Raw genomic sequence first — 14,967 nt, 5'->3', positions numbered from 1 at the left:
GTCTGTATTTCGTTAATGTCCACATTGCTTGTGCATGCAAATAATTTTAACCCGTTTATCTTATTCCTATTATTATAATCAAGGGGGAAGCGCTAAACCCGGAGGATTATACAGCGCCTGGGGGGGGGGATGTGGAAGGCATTCAGGCTTAATTCGGGGAACTGGAACACAGATCCAATTCCCTAAATCAAGAGCCCCTCACCAACATCGAGGAACCTTCCTTGAGGGGATCTTATTCCTAGAGCTATAACTAATGTATAATATGGGCTATGAAAGCTTTTTATTTTGTATCTTTGTTCACGCTTTTCTATTATTTTCGTTGTTATTACCTAATATATAGAATTCCACACTTGCCCCGGAGTCTCTCTCTTCTCACATCTTAATATTCCAGTCACGGCAGTGTGCCTTTGTTATTTTTCCTCGATACTATCTGAACGATCGTCGATACTCTCTTAGTAACCTTACATTTCATAGTACCACAACTCTTATTTTTTCCACAATCACCTATATGTAAAGTAAAAGGACACAAGTGCAACTAATGTGACATTTAATGTGGCAACGTTTCTTGCCACATTAAATGTCACATTAGTTGCACTTGTGTCCTTTTACTTTACATATTGTCGGTAATTCTACCAACTTTATTACAATCACCTATATACAGTGGCGGCTCGTCCATAGGAGCTGCAGAGCTGCAGTCCCCCCAGATGCTCACTGCCAGACGTATGACTTCATCAACCTTACACTAAAATAATTTGCAGCTGACAAATATATTGCAGGAAAAATCTGTTGTATGTTGTTTTCAATGTATTTATAAGCGAATTATTTTTTTTGTTGAAACGAGATCAAAATGATTAAAAATAGAAGTTTGATGCGGTAGGATAGTATGGGTATTACTGGCGCTACGAGCCGCCACTGCCCATACATCTAACTTTCTTTTGGCTAAAGCCCAAAATAATCTAGAAGTATCTACGACCCCCTTGGCCCAAGTATACTTGGAGAGGGTTTCGGGGAGTCAACAACCCCGCAGCCCGGTCTGTGACCAGGCCTCATGGTGGATTAGGGCCTGATCAACCAGGCTGTTATTACTGGCCGCACGGGACCCGATGTACGAACCACAGCTCGGCTGGTCAGGTACTGGCTTTAGTTGCCTGTCTAGTGCCTTCTTGAAGACAGTCAGGGGTCCACTGGTAATCCTCCACATGTATGCTGGGAGGCAGTTGAACAGTCTTGGGCCCCTGACACTTATTGTGTTATCTCTTATGCTAATGGCGTCCCTGCTTTTCATTGCTGGGATGTTGCATCGTCTGATGAATCTTTTGCTTTCATAGCGAGTGATTTTCATATTCAAGTTTGGTACAAATCCCTCTAGGATTTTCCAAGTGAGTATAATCATGTATCGAGTAGCAACCTTTTTATAGTTACCCTTGAAAAATGTACCTAATTCATAGCATACGTCACTTTTGTTAGAGAAATAGTTTTCGAAAAAAGTCTGAATTTCCTTGCAGTAGTCTAGCCAGCAATTAATGCCGTCTGCCCTGGGCCCCTTGACAACCGTCAAGCGTCAATTCTCCTCTTCTGCAAAGTGCTTTATGACTTGGATCCCTTCTGTTGTCATTATTTTTATAGGTATCCTATGCCAGGTCAGCAGGACCTCTCTCCTTCGCTTTCCAACATAATTTCCTCCAACAGTTGTTCGTTCTCATTACCTGTCATATTGTCTAATCGACTATGTCCTTCATCACCAGGAGACAACAACCTCTGATTTTGTAGCCTTGTTACAAAATGCCTTCTCCATATATAACCTGAGAGTTCCCAACAAGAATATTCTTACCTCCGCTATTAGTGTTCCTAGTCCAGCATGTCTTTTTCTTGTTGAATGAACCATATTCATCTGACAGTACAGAAGAACTGGTCTTCACAGCAGCTTCATGATCATTCATCTTCAGTTTCAATCCTTCTTACCCACGATATTCGATTACTGTCATTACTTTCGTCTTTGTGCCCGTAAAAGTGAGGTCGAGTCCCTTTATACTCTTAGAAATAGCATCAGGTTCGTAGCTTCTCTCAGTCCTGCCTTCACCTGATAGTGAACTGGAAAAAGAGGTCAAGAGTGAACTGGAATAGAATAAGGATACAATACACAAATAACCCGCACATAGGAGAATTTGTTCATGATTGTAGCCAAAGTATAAACGTAAGTAACCATTCTACAGAATTCATTACCTTTGTAACTTGTGAGCTCATTACCTTTGTACCTAGTTCAGCTATCAAAACTTTGGGGGCCCAGTCCCTGGACCCATTACGTACCTCTGTAATCTGTCAAGAGTGAACTGGTAAATAGTTCAATAAGTTCATTACCTCTAACTTGATATCAATACACAATTATGTAAATAACCGCCCACGCTAACATAGGAGAATGAAACTGACCAGTTAATGGTCCAGGACGGACTAAAACGTAGTCACAAATTTTATTCTCCTACGTACGGGTTGTGAACCAGTCTAAAACTAACCTACAGGCGTTTCTTACAAATCTATTTTTCCCAAAGATATGGCGTCCAGCAGAACTAGTTTTCTAAACACACTTGGTTTTCCTCCTGGGTGCGACCCACAATAGTTGCCTAACACACACATACCTACCTACCCAGTAGCGGCCAGTGAAGAGGCGGGGCCAGGAGCTATGAATCGACCCCTGCAACCACAACTATGTGAGTACACAGCTACTTTTACAGCTAGGTGAACACCATGTAAGGGAAACTTGTCCAAAGTTTCTCAGGCTGAGAGGACCGACGGACAGGGGCAGACGCCTCTTCCCTGAGCTGAGCTACACATTAATGGGTTATCATAGGGAATTACACATACGTTACCACGTATGATACTTGTACTTATGTGTACCCATACCTAAATAAACAAAGCCCTTAGAAGACAAGCGGAAAAAAATATACGGTGTTTCACCCTCAGTAGGTTTTTTTTTTTACATATTTCACCCAGTATGATTTTATCAAGAACTTGATAAGGCTACAATGTGGGTAGAACGCAATATTGCACAACTCGGAAAGTAGGTAAACGAGAACCAAAAAAAAAAAAAATGAAATTCACGCCAGTCTGGTACACTTTATATTTCCGTTTCCAGACTATTAACAACTTTTGTAGCAAATGATTCGTCACGTTAAGAAGCTAAGTTGTTATATTTTAATTCATAACACGGTTAATTATATCAGCGGCCTGGGAGTACCAGGAACGCATTAGGTTCGTATGTCAGTCATGGGGCAGCCCGGCCTTGTTGATCCATGGTTCTGAATTCCATTATGTGGGGGGGGGAGAGATGTTCTAGCCTTGCACTCTGGATGGTAATAAATCTTAGCCTTGCACTCTGGATGGTAATAAATCCTAGTCTTGCACTCTGGATGGTACAGAATCTTAGCCTTGCACTCTGGATAGTAATATCTGGATGGTACAGGACCCTAGCCTTGCACTCTGGATGGTACAGAACCCTAGCCTTGCACTCTGGATGGCACAGAACCCTAGCCTTGCACTCTGGATGGTACAGAACCCTAGCCTTGCGCTCTGAATGGTACAGAACCCTGGAGCACAGATCCAATTCCCTAAATCAAGAGCCCCTCACCAACATAGCCTTGCGCTCTGCAATGGTACAGATGGTACCCTAGCCTTGCACTCTGGATGGTACAGAAGCCTAGCCTTGCACTCTGGATGGTACAGAAGCCTAGCCTTGCACTCTGGATGGTACAGAAGCCTAGCCTTGCACTCTGGATGGTACAGAAGCCTAGCCTTGCACTCTGGATGGTACAGAATCTTAGCCTTGCACTCTGGATAGTAATATCTGGATGGTACAGGACCCTAGCCTTGCACTCTGGATGGTACAGAAGCCTAGCCTTGCACTCTGGATGGTACAGAAGCCTAGCCTTGCACTCTGGATGGTACAGAACCCTAGCCTTGCACTCTGGATGGTACAGAACCCTAGCCTTGCACTCTGGATGGTACATAACCCTAGCCTTGCACTCTGGATGGTACATAACCCTAGCCTTGCGCTCTGGATGGTACATAACCCTAGCCTTGCGCTCTGGATGGTACAGAACCCTAGCCTTGCGCTCTGGATGGTACAGAACCCTAGCCTTGCACTCTGGATGGTACAGAACCCCAGCCTTGCACTCTGGATGGTACAGAACCCCAGCCTTGCACTCTGGATGGTACAGAACCCCAGCCTTGCACTCTGGATGGTACAGAACCCCAGCCTTGCACTCTGGATGGTACAGAACCCCAGCCTTGCACTCTGGATGGTACAGAACCCCAGCCTTGCACTCTGGATGGTACAGAACCCCAGCCTTGCACTCTGGATGGTACAGAACCCCAGCCTTGCACTCTGGATGGTACAGAACCCCAGCCTTGCACTCTGGATGGTACAGAACCCCAGCCTTGCACTCTGGATGGTACAGAACCCCAGCCTTGCACTCTGGATGGTACAGAACCCCAGCCTTGCACTCTGGATGGTACAGAACCCCAGCCTTGCACTCTGGATGGTACAGAACCCCAGCCTTGCACTCTGGATGGTACAGAACCCCAGCCTTGCACTCTGGATGGTACAGAACCCCAGCCTTGCACTCTGGATGGTACAGAACCCCAGCCTTGCACTCTGGATGGTACAGAACCCCAGCCTTGCACTCTGGATGGTACAGAACCCCAGCCTTGCACTCTGGATGGTACAGAACCCCAGCCTTGCACTCTGGATGGTACAGAACCCCAGCCTTGCACTCTGGATGGTACAGAACCCCAGCCTTGCACTCTGGATGGTACAGAACCCCAGCCTTGCACTCTGGATGGTACAGAACCCCAGCCTTGCACTCTGGATGGTACAGAACCCCAGCCTTGCACTCTGGATGGTACAGAACCCCAGCCTTGCACTCTGGATGGTACAGAACCCCAGCCTTGCACTCTGGATGGTACAGAACCCCAGCCTTGCACTCTGGATGGTACAGAACCCCAGCCTTGCACTCTGGATGGTACAGAACCCCAGCCTTGCACTCTGGATGGTACAGAACCCCAGCCTTGCACTCTGGATGGTACAGAACCCCAGCCTTGCACTCTGGATGGTACAGAACCCCAGCCTTGCACTCTGGATGGTACAGAACCCCAGCCTTGCACTCTGGATGGTACAGAACCCCAGCCTTGCACTCTGGATGGTACAGAACCCCAGCCTTGCACTCTGGATGGTACAGAACCCCAGCCTTGCACTCTGGATGGTACAGAACCCCAGCCTTGCACTCTGGATGGTACAGAACCCCAGCCTTGCACTCTGGATGGTACATAACCCCAGCCTTGCACTCTGGATGGTACATAACCCCAGCCTTGCACTCTGGATGGTACAGAACCCCAGCCTTGCACTCTGGATGGTACAGAACCCCAGCCTTGCACTCTGGATGGTACATAACCCCAGCCTTGCACTCTGGATGAGTGCAAAGCATAAGTTTTCCTATTTTTTTTACTGTAATTTGGGGAAATCTAAAAATTTTCCGACTGTTCTGAAGAAGTCGTTGTTGTGCTTAGTTCTGTCCCATAATTAATCTGAAAATATCAGTGATGTCAATCACACTAACATGGAAAAACGAAGTCAGGGTAAATTTGTACACGGAACTGTATTTTAATATATAACACAGCGCTTATCAGCAGCTGTATTATGTATTAATGTGCTTATTAGGGTAGTGTTGCGCGCTGGTACGAGTGTGCGCTGGTACGAGTGTGCGCTGGTACGAGTGTGCGCTGGTACGAGTGTATGCTGGTAGGGGTGTGCCCTGGTTGCGGTGCGCGCTGGTTAAGGTGTGCGCTGGTTGGGGTGTGCGCTGGTTGGGGTGTGCGCTGGTTGGGGTGCGCGCTGGTTGGGGTGCGCGCTGGTTGGGGTGCGCGCTGGTTGGGGTGCGCGCTGGTTGGGGTGCGCGCTGGTTGGGGTGCGCGCTGGTTGGGGTGCGCGCTGGTTGGGGTGCGCGCTGGTTGGGGTGCGCGCTGGTTGTGCGCGCTGGTTGTGCGCGCTGGTTGGGGTGCGCGCTGGTTGGGGTGCGCGCTGGTTGGGGTGTGCGCTGGTTGGGGTGTGCGCTGGAAGGAGTGTGCGCGCTGGTAGGGTGTGCGCGCTGGTTGGGGTGCGCGCTGGTTGGGGTGCGCGCTGGTTGGGGTGCGCGCTGGTTGGGGTGCGCGCTGGTTGGGGTGCGCGCTGGTTGGGGTGCGCGCTGGTTGGGGTGCGCGCTGGTTGGGGTGTGCGCTGGCAGGGGTGTGCGCTGGCAGGGGTGTGCGCTGGTTGGGGTGTGCGCTGGTTGGGGTGTGCGCTGGTAGGGGTGTGCGCTGGTAGGGGTGTGCCCTGGTTGGAGTGTGCAATGGTTGGAGTGTGCACTGGTTGGAGTGTGCAATGGTTGAAGTGTGCACTGGTAGGGGTGTGCCCTGGTAGGAGTGTGCCCTGGTATGGTTGTGCACTGGTAGGGGTTTGTACTGGTAGGGGTGTGTGCTGGTAGGAGTGTGCCCTGGTAGGGGTGTGTACTGGTAGGGGTGTGCACTGGCAGATGTGCCTGGTGTTATACTCACCCCAAGATCTTTTTCCTTGAGCGAGGTTCGTAGTCTCTGGCCCCCTAGACTGTACTCCGTCTGCGGTCTTCTTTGCCCTTCCCCAATCTTCATGACTTTGCACTTGATGGGATTGAACTCCAGGAGCCAATTGCTGGACCAGGTCTGCAGCCTGTCCAGATCCCTTTCTAATTCTGCCTGGTCTTCGATCGAATGAATTCTTCATCAACTTCACGTCATCTGCAAACAGTGACACCTCAGAGTTTATTCCTTCTGTCATGTCGTTCACAAATACCAGAAACAGCACTGGTCCTAGGACTGACCCCTGTGGGACCCCGCTGGTCACAGGTGCCCACTCTGACACCTCGCCACGTACCATTACTCGCTGCTGTCTTCCTGACAAATATTCCCTGATCCATTTTAGTGCCTTCCCTGTTATCCCTGCTTGGTCCTCCAGTTTTTGCACTTATCTCTTGTGTGGTACTGTGTCAAACGCCTTCTTGCAGTCCAAGAAAATGCAATCCACCCACCCCTCTCTCTCTTGTCTTACTGCTGTTACCTTGTCATAGAACTCCAGTAGGTTTGTGACACAGGATTTCCCGTCCCTGAAACCATGTTGGCTGCTGTTGATGAGATCATTCCTTTCTAGGTGTTCCACCACTCTTCTCCTGACAATTTTCTCCATGACTTTTCATACTATACATGTCAGTGACACTGGTCTGTAGTTTAGTGCTTCATGTCTGTCTCTTTTTTTAAAGATTGGGACCACATTTGCTGTCTTCCATGCCTCAGGCAATCTCCCTGTTTCGATAGATGTATTGAATATTGTTGTTAAGGGTACACATACCGCCTCTGCTCCCTTTCTCAGGACCCATGGAGAGATGTTATCTGGCCCCATTGCCTTTGAGGTATCTAGCTCACTCAGAAGCCTCTTCACTTCTTCCTCGGTTGTGTATACCGTGTCCAGCACCTGGTGATGTGCCACACCTCTCCGTCCCTCTGGAGCCCCTTTTGTCTCCTCTGTGAACACTTTTTTTGAATCTCTTGTTGAGTTCCTCACATACTTCTGGGTCATTTCTTGTTGTCTCTCCTCCTTCCTTCCTTAGCCTGATTACCTGGTCTTTGACTGTTGTTTTCCTCCTGATGTGGCTGTATAACAGCTTCGGGTCAGATTTGGCTTTCGCTGCTATGTCGTTTTCATATTGTCGTTGGGCCTCCCTTCTTATCTGTACATATTCTTTTCTGGCTCTATGACTGCTCTCCTTATTCTCCTGGGTCCTTTGCTTTCTATATTTCTTCCATTCCCTAGCACACTTGGTTTTTGCCTCCTTGCACCTTTGGGTGAACCATGGGCTCATCCTGGCTTTTTCATTATTCCTGTTTCCCTTGGGTACAAACCTCTCTTCAGCCTCCTTGCACATTGTTGCTACATATTCCATCATCTCATTAACTGGCTTCCCTGCCAGTTCTCTGTCCCACTGAACCTCGTTCAGGAAGTTCCTCATTCCTGTGTAGTCCCCTTTCCTGTAGCTTGGTTTCATTTGTCCTGGCCTTCCTGCTTCCCCCTCCACTTGTAGCTCTACTGTGTATTCGAAGCTCAAAACCACATGATCGCTGGCCCCAAGGGGTCTTTCATATGTGATGTCCTCAATATCTGCACTGCTCAAGGTGAATACTAAGTCCAGTCTTGCTGGTTCATCCTCTCCTCTCTCTCTTGTATTGTCCCTTACGTGTTGGTACATGAAGTTTTCCAGTACCACCATCATCTTAGCCCTCCATGTATCTTGGTCCCCATGCGGGTCCAAGTTCTCCCAGTCGATCTCCTTGTGGTTAAAGTCGCCCATGATCAGGAGCTTTGCCCTGCATGCGTGAGCGTGCACTGGTAGGAGTGTGCCCTGGTAGGAGTGTGCCCTGGTAGGAGTGTGCCCTGGTAGGAGTGTGCCCTGGTAGGAGTGTGCCCTGGTAGGAGTCTGCGCTGGCGTCTGTCCTTTTTGTATACAAACATCTACTGAAATAAAAAAAAATACAATGCAACACTATAAATACAACACAATACAAAACAACACACACTATAATACAACACAACACTTGTCAGGTTTCCATTGCATGTCACTTGAGCGAGTACGGAAGCTGGTTGCAGAAGGTTACTTAATGACAGATATTACTGACATTACTGAGGTACAGAATTTACTTCGAGTTTTTTTTTCTGAAGTGTTCTCGGTTTATATGATTTGTTTTTGAATTTATCTGAGTATATCTGAAACTGTGTGAATGTATCCACACGGACATGAATTATTATTATTATAATCAAGGGGGTAGCGCTAAACCCGGAGGATTATACAGCACCTGGGGGGGGGGATGTGGAAGGCATTCAGGCTTAATTCGGGGAACTGGAGCACAGATCCAATTCCCTAAATCAAGAGCCCCTCACCAACATCAAGGAACCTTCCTTGAGGGGACACGGACATGAATCTATTTTTGAATTTGACCGAATTTACATCAGTTTACCCTAAATTGTATTAGGTAGGACACAGGGGTAACTAATGTGACTTTTATTGAGGCAACGTTTCGCTCTCCAGGAACTTTGTCAAGCCGTTAACAGCAAACATTAAATTGTCCGAAATTCATTGAGATTACCAAGGACGATATTTTAAATACATTTAATTAGTTTAAAAATGGTTTATTGCGTGATTTAATACACAAAAATCTACGATCAGGTAGAAAGGTAAGAAAAATATTTTTATATCAATTGGGTATATAAGAAATGAAAAGTATAGTGTTCCAGTATGTTAAAAGTTGAACGTATTGATAATTTTTCAATATGGACCTATGTGGCAGAATTACGATTCGTGTGTGTGTGACTAATTAAATACATATTTACAATCATAACCACAATTTATAAAGTGTTGGAGTGGAAAACCAGCGGAAGTCCTCAGTCAGATGACCTAAAGTTCCAGCTGTGGGTCATCATATGACTAAGATTCGCGTCAGGATATCTGACACATCTGTCCTAACCTTACCTGTTTGTGTGTCCATTATTTCGCAGTTTATCGGCTGTGTTATATACCCTCTGTATTGGCACTGCTAACAGGGTTTGGGTAGCTAAAGGCCTCCCTAAAATTTCCTTATCCCCAAGGAAAATTAGTAATAATGATGAACTCTGCTTCAAAACAAGTGTCTTAGCAACTCCTTGCAGGTAGAAAGTCACCCCAAAGACCCCCAGTTAGATTAGGTAAGGTGTGTCAGGAAACAGGACAAGTGTTTCCTGACGCGGGTCTTGGTCATCTGACCGAGGCCTTCCGCTGGCTTACCCCTCCACCCCTTTAAAAATTATACCATGGGCCTAATGGCATGGGCCATTAGGCCCATGATAGGCAGGTCTAACTCACACCCACTCCTGTACCTGTCCCGAGGTTCTCTCTTCAGTGACACGACCTTAAAGTTGCTAAACCAGTATTTGTATACACCTAAAAATTTTGATTCCTTAGTGATATATTCGAATTATTCGATGATACGTTTTAATGGCGAGGTTGGAAATGCTTAGGAAGAGACGGCAACACTATTGCAGTGCCCAATTACTTGGATACTTAGGTTTCAAGCCTATCGACTACACTAAGGTCAATAATAATAATCTTTATTTCTACAGGTACATAACACAACTTACAGACCTACGTACGTGACATCAATGACCTATGTAAAAAGCCCCTTGTTATGCAGAATATTTCGAGCAAACTAGGTTAATTTTGTCCCCAGGATGCGACCCACACCAGCCAACTAACACCCAGGTACCTATTTTACTGCTAGGTGAATATGGACAGCAGGTGTCTTAAGGAAACACATCCTTAGTTTCCAGCAGTCACTTTGACTTTTTGGGTTATCCTAGATAATTTATACACGTTACTATGCATGATTATTGTACTGACGTGTCCCTGTACCTAAATAAATTTACTGTACCTGTACCTAAATAAACTTACTGTCCCTGTACCTAAATAAACTTGCCCTGAATGTTCCACAAGCTCATCACAGGAATACAAATAAACAAATGATACAGTCTAGTGTGACCCCTTGATTAGTAAACACCGAGTTGTCGATTATTATTATTACATATTATAATCATGGGGGCTTCCGAGATGTCGAAATAATAATAAAACCACAAAGGGCTTTTCAACGAAACGAAAACAATGACTGGTAGCCTTTCCACGAATTTTTAGTAACACGAATAAACATAAGCCGCACCTTGGTGACTCACTTGCCGCAGGCGGCCTCCTGGGTCCGCTGCGGAAGCTCTCCTGAATGGAGGATGAATCAGGCTTATTACACGTGGATAAGAATGTGATTCAGCTCTTCGAGAAAGCTACCTGAACCTCTTTAGTGCACATCCTCAATTTGGTGTACCTGGAAATGCCATTGTTGTAGAACTTTTGTTGATAGAACTGCAACGCTGAGGAACTTTTGTTAGCATAGTTTTCCTAGTTTTAGCGTGGGAATATTATGGTTTTATTACTGATATTATTGTCTTTATCGCTAGAATAACTAAAGAATAAAAGTCACTACATTGAGTCTAGAACAGTTCACAAATAACGAATTTCAAGCTTATCTGGTAGCGTCCTCAGGTCATACACTGTGACCGTGATATACATCCCAGCTTGGGTGTAAACGATCGGAATTTAATTCCTGTTCTTGTTTACCTAGAAGCCCTGGTTAGGGTAGAAACGTTGCCTCTGCTTACCTAGCAATGTCCCGTAGCTGGGCTGGTAGCGCACTCAGCTCTCACACTGAGATCCTGGGGGTCGATTCCCAGTACGGATAGAAACATTAGGACGTGTTTCCTTAAGACACCTGTTGTCCCTGTTCACCTAGAAGTAAATAGGTACCCGAGTGTTAGTCGACTGGTGTGGGTCACATCCTGGGGACAAAATTGACTTAATTTGCCCGACTGTATTGTGGTAGGTTCGCCGGTCTTGTCCCGGCCCGGGTCTTTTCCGGATGGTAACCCGGCAACTAGGCCTTGATACCTTGTAAAGTTGCCAAAATGCTGCATAAATGTCTAATTCATCAACTTATCTGTTTTCTAATTCACTTATACATTTAACAATGGTTCAGAAGGGACGGAAGAGTCACCTGGAGTTTCCTTTTCGAGACGTGTCATTTATTTAGCCTAGTACACTTAGTATTGTGACGACGTTTGTGCTCAGTCACCCCTTGAATGGTGATGAACATAAATGCGTAGAATCAGCCTTGTGACAGGAAGTTATGTAGGTGTATGATAATTGTGCGTTAACTCCCATAGACAGTTTGGAGCGAGATATGTGCGAAACGCTTAGATATATGGACTGTTAAGATGTTTCGACAACCAGTTGTTTTATCAATAGAGATGAGTGTGATGGTATAGGAACTGGGGACAGTATATTAGTCCCAGTCTAGATGATGGTTGGCGAAACGTTTTTATTATAAAGACAGCCTGGGATTACACAAATATTCATTAACGTATATTAAAAGAATTTTCACAGATTTTGGACAAATATTCTACCGAGAAACATCTTCCAAACATATGCCAGTAGGCCTGTTGCAATTGTTGTGTGTATTGTTCCAGTCACGGTATTGTGTCTTATTGTTCTTTATGTACATCTCTGATGAATTCCGCGAGTTTTTCTACTCGCGGAGCCCAGCCATGGACCAGACTCGTCTGGTGGTTGCTTAGTCAACCAGGCTGTTGCTGCTGGTGTCCCGCTGGCCCACATATCCATCACAACCTGGTTGAACTGACATCTGGTGAATATACTTGTCCTAGCAGTGTTTCTAATATCTTCTGTTAAGATATTGAATAAGCTGGGGCCACGGATGTTGATACAGTGTTTCCTTATTGTGCTCACTGCACCCCTGCTGTTCACTGGGTTTATTTTGCACTTCCTCCCATATATCTTGCTCCACTATATTGTAAGTAAGCTGTTATGGAAGTGTGGAGACTTGGGACAAAGCCCTCAATTATTTTCCAGGTATATATTATTATGCACATATCCGTTCCAGTGAGTGCATATTTAAGACTTTAAAGCCTTCTCGGTAATTTAAATGTTTTGGCTCTATGCGGTCTGTAAACGATCTCTGTATTTGTTCCAACTCTAATATTTCTCCTGCCCGGAACGGGGTCGTCAACTCTGAGCAATATTCCAAACGAGGGAGCACGAGCAACAAAGTGTCACTACTGACAGTATTTTCCTTGTTTTGAAGGTTCTCATTACCCATCCTCGTTATTCTCCTGTCTGCCGTGGCCTTTGTCTTTTGTGGTCATTGTTTTCGCTGACACTTCTAGCCAGCAAGCCATACAGTCAGCCAGGGGTAACAGCCAGCTCAGCAGAGACACGGCTAAGCAGGGTATGAGGCAGCAGTGAATCATTCACTTGCCGTATCAACAGTGTGATCAGCCATAAGTTCCAGGAAGACTACTGCTATCCTCCCTTTCACTACTACCACCGTTTCCCCTCCCTTTCACCTTACCAACACCTCGTAGCTACTCAGCCAAGCCTCCGCCACACGTTGGCCCAGGAGCTATAACTAACAACTGTTAGAAAATACCCATAGAATCAAATGACGCAAAATATAAAATTTCACTGACTACAACTCGTCCAACTGTTAGAAAATACCCATAGAATCAAATGACGCAAAATATAAAATTTCACTGACTACAACTCGTCCTAGTGTTTGTATAACCCAAGAGCTGCAGCTCAACACACAAAGCAAATTTCCAACCTCCTTTTCTAACATTCCTTAACAAATATACAGTATTATGCGAATAAATTATCCATCTATACTTTTTTTTTTCCTTAAAACAGAAAATCACGAGAACATAAGAAATTTAAGATAGAAAAGAGCACACAAAAAGTAAAGCCTATTTTGGTTTTCTAATTTTGAGTTTGCTGGGGTTGAAACGCAGCTCCAGGGTCCTCATGACTTTCAATAACACGATGGGAAGGAGATGTTCTTTTTTACGGTTCGACTGTATACAGCTTCCATTGTGTCGTTGTCTAGTTTATTACAAAGGTTTAATATTGCGTTGTATAAATACTTCCTGGTGTCCCTGTGGCTGTGTGTGTAGTTTCCACTTGTGGCTTACTGCTCTAGTACCTCCACTTGTTCTAGTACCTCCACTTGTTCTAGTACCTCCACTTGTTCTAGTACCTCCACTTGTTCTAGTACCTCCACTTGCTCTAGTACCTCCACTTGTTCTAGTACCTCCACTTGCTCTAGTACCTCCACTTGCTCTAGTACCTCCACTTGCTCTAGTACCTCCACCTGTCCTAGTGCCTACACCTGTCCTAGTGCTTCCACCTGTCCTAGTTACTCCACTTATTACAGTGTCTATGACAAAAGAAATTTACCAGTTTGCATCCAGAAATACGTTCAATGTTATAATCATATCTCCTCGTGTTCCAGAGGTAAAAATGTTATAGTTATATGTGGAAATGGTTTGTCAGTGGTCACATTTCGCTCGATTTAAAAACCTTTTAAGTTAGTTACAGCTTACTAGTGTGCGCTGACAAGAGTGGTGGAGCGGTAAGCCAGCGGAAGGTCTGGGTCAGATGACCAAAAACTCCAGCTGCGGGTCATCATATGACTAAAACCCACATCAGGAAACCACTAGACCTTTTTTGTGACGAATTTTGTGTAATCTATTACCACAGGATATATGCATCAAGAGGCGCATTTCTCTCAGTGTATATACACTGACTTTAATCCCTATTTTAGGAATTAAAGTCAACTCTGTATTCTTGACTATACATTAACCCGCACATAGAGTGAAACATGACGACGTTTCTCTCTGTCTGGTGGTAGAAAGGTTACCTGAGGCCTTAATGACCCTCGTGTAGTGTATAGGCTTCAACTACATCCACAGACACACAAATACATAATATATTCACAAAACACAGATTCAGACACTCATACCTGGTTATTGTATTCATGGGGCAGCCTGGGGAAGGGCAAGTGTGAAGAAAATATATATTTTTTTTAATTAATGGGTTAGTAACCCAGGATGGGTGCGAGTTAGACATGCCTAGCAGGCCTACTTAATACTTCTCGAATTCTTATAATTATGGGGAGCACTAAACCCATAATATTGTAGAGCGCATGGGGGGGGGGGGTGTTGGAAGGTATTCGGACTCAATTCAGGGAACCGGAACACAGATCCAATTCCCTAGATCAAGAGCTCCTCACCAGCATCAAGGAACCCCCCTTGAGGGGATAGTCATCTTGATTTCCACCTGGGTCATTTAATCTCCCCTAACACCCAGGTGCCCTCAAGATCATTCTGAAAAAAATCTAAATAAATACAAGATCTAAATTAAAATTTATTAAATGGAATTCTCTAGAACAAACAGCTTAATGTAACTAATCTGGAAAACGGGTATC

General features: G+C 45.4%; 1 long non-coding RNA gene across 6 annotated transcripts in view; it reads right to left on the bottom strand.

The window, feature by feature from the left end:
- Window positions 1-14,967, bottom strand: part of LOC128699836 (uncharacterized) — a 61,013-nt gene that overhangs the window by 35,746 nt on the left and 10,300 nt on the right. For 4 of the 6 annotated variants that reach the window (XR_008408663.2, XR_011394252.1, XR_011394253.1 and 1 more), the window contains one exon: window positions 1,832-2,091. The exons of the other annotated variants lie outside the window; for them this stretch is intronic. This is a non-coding gene — a long non-coding RNA (uncharacterized lncRNA). The remainder of the gene's footprint in view (window positions 1-1,831; window positions 2,092-14,967) is intronic. 6 annotated transcript variants of the gene reach the window in all.

Source organism: Cherax quadricarinatus, chromosome 81 (assembly GCF_038502225.1).
Source record: "Cherax quadricarinatus isolate ZL_2023a chromosome 81, ASM3850222v1, whole genome shotgun sequence".
In the NCBI taxonomy this organism is placed as follows: Eukaryota; Metazoa; Arthropoda; class Malacostraca; order Decapoda; family Parastacidae; genus Cherax; species Cherax quadricarinatus.
This window is presented reverse-complemented; position numbering and strand designations above follow the sequence as displayed.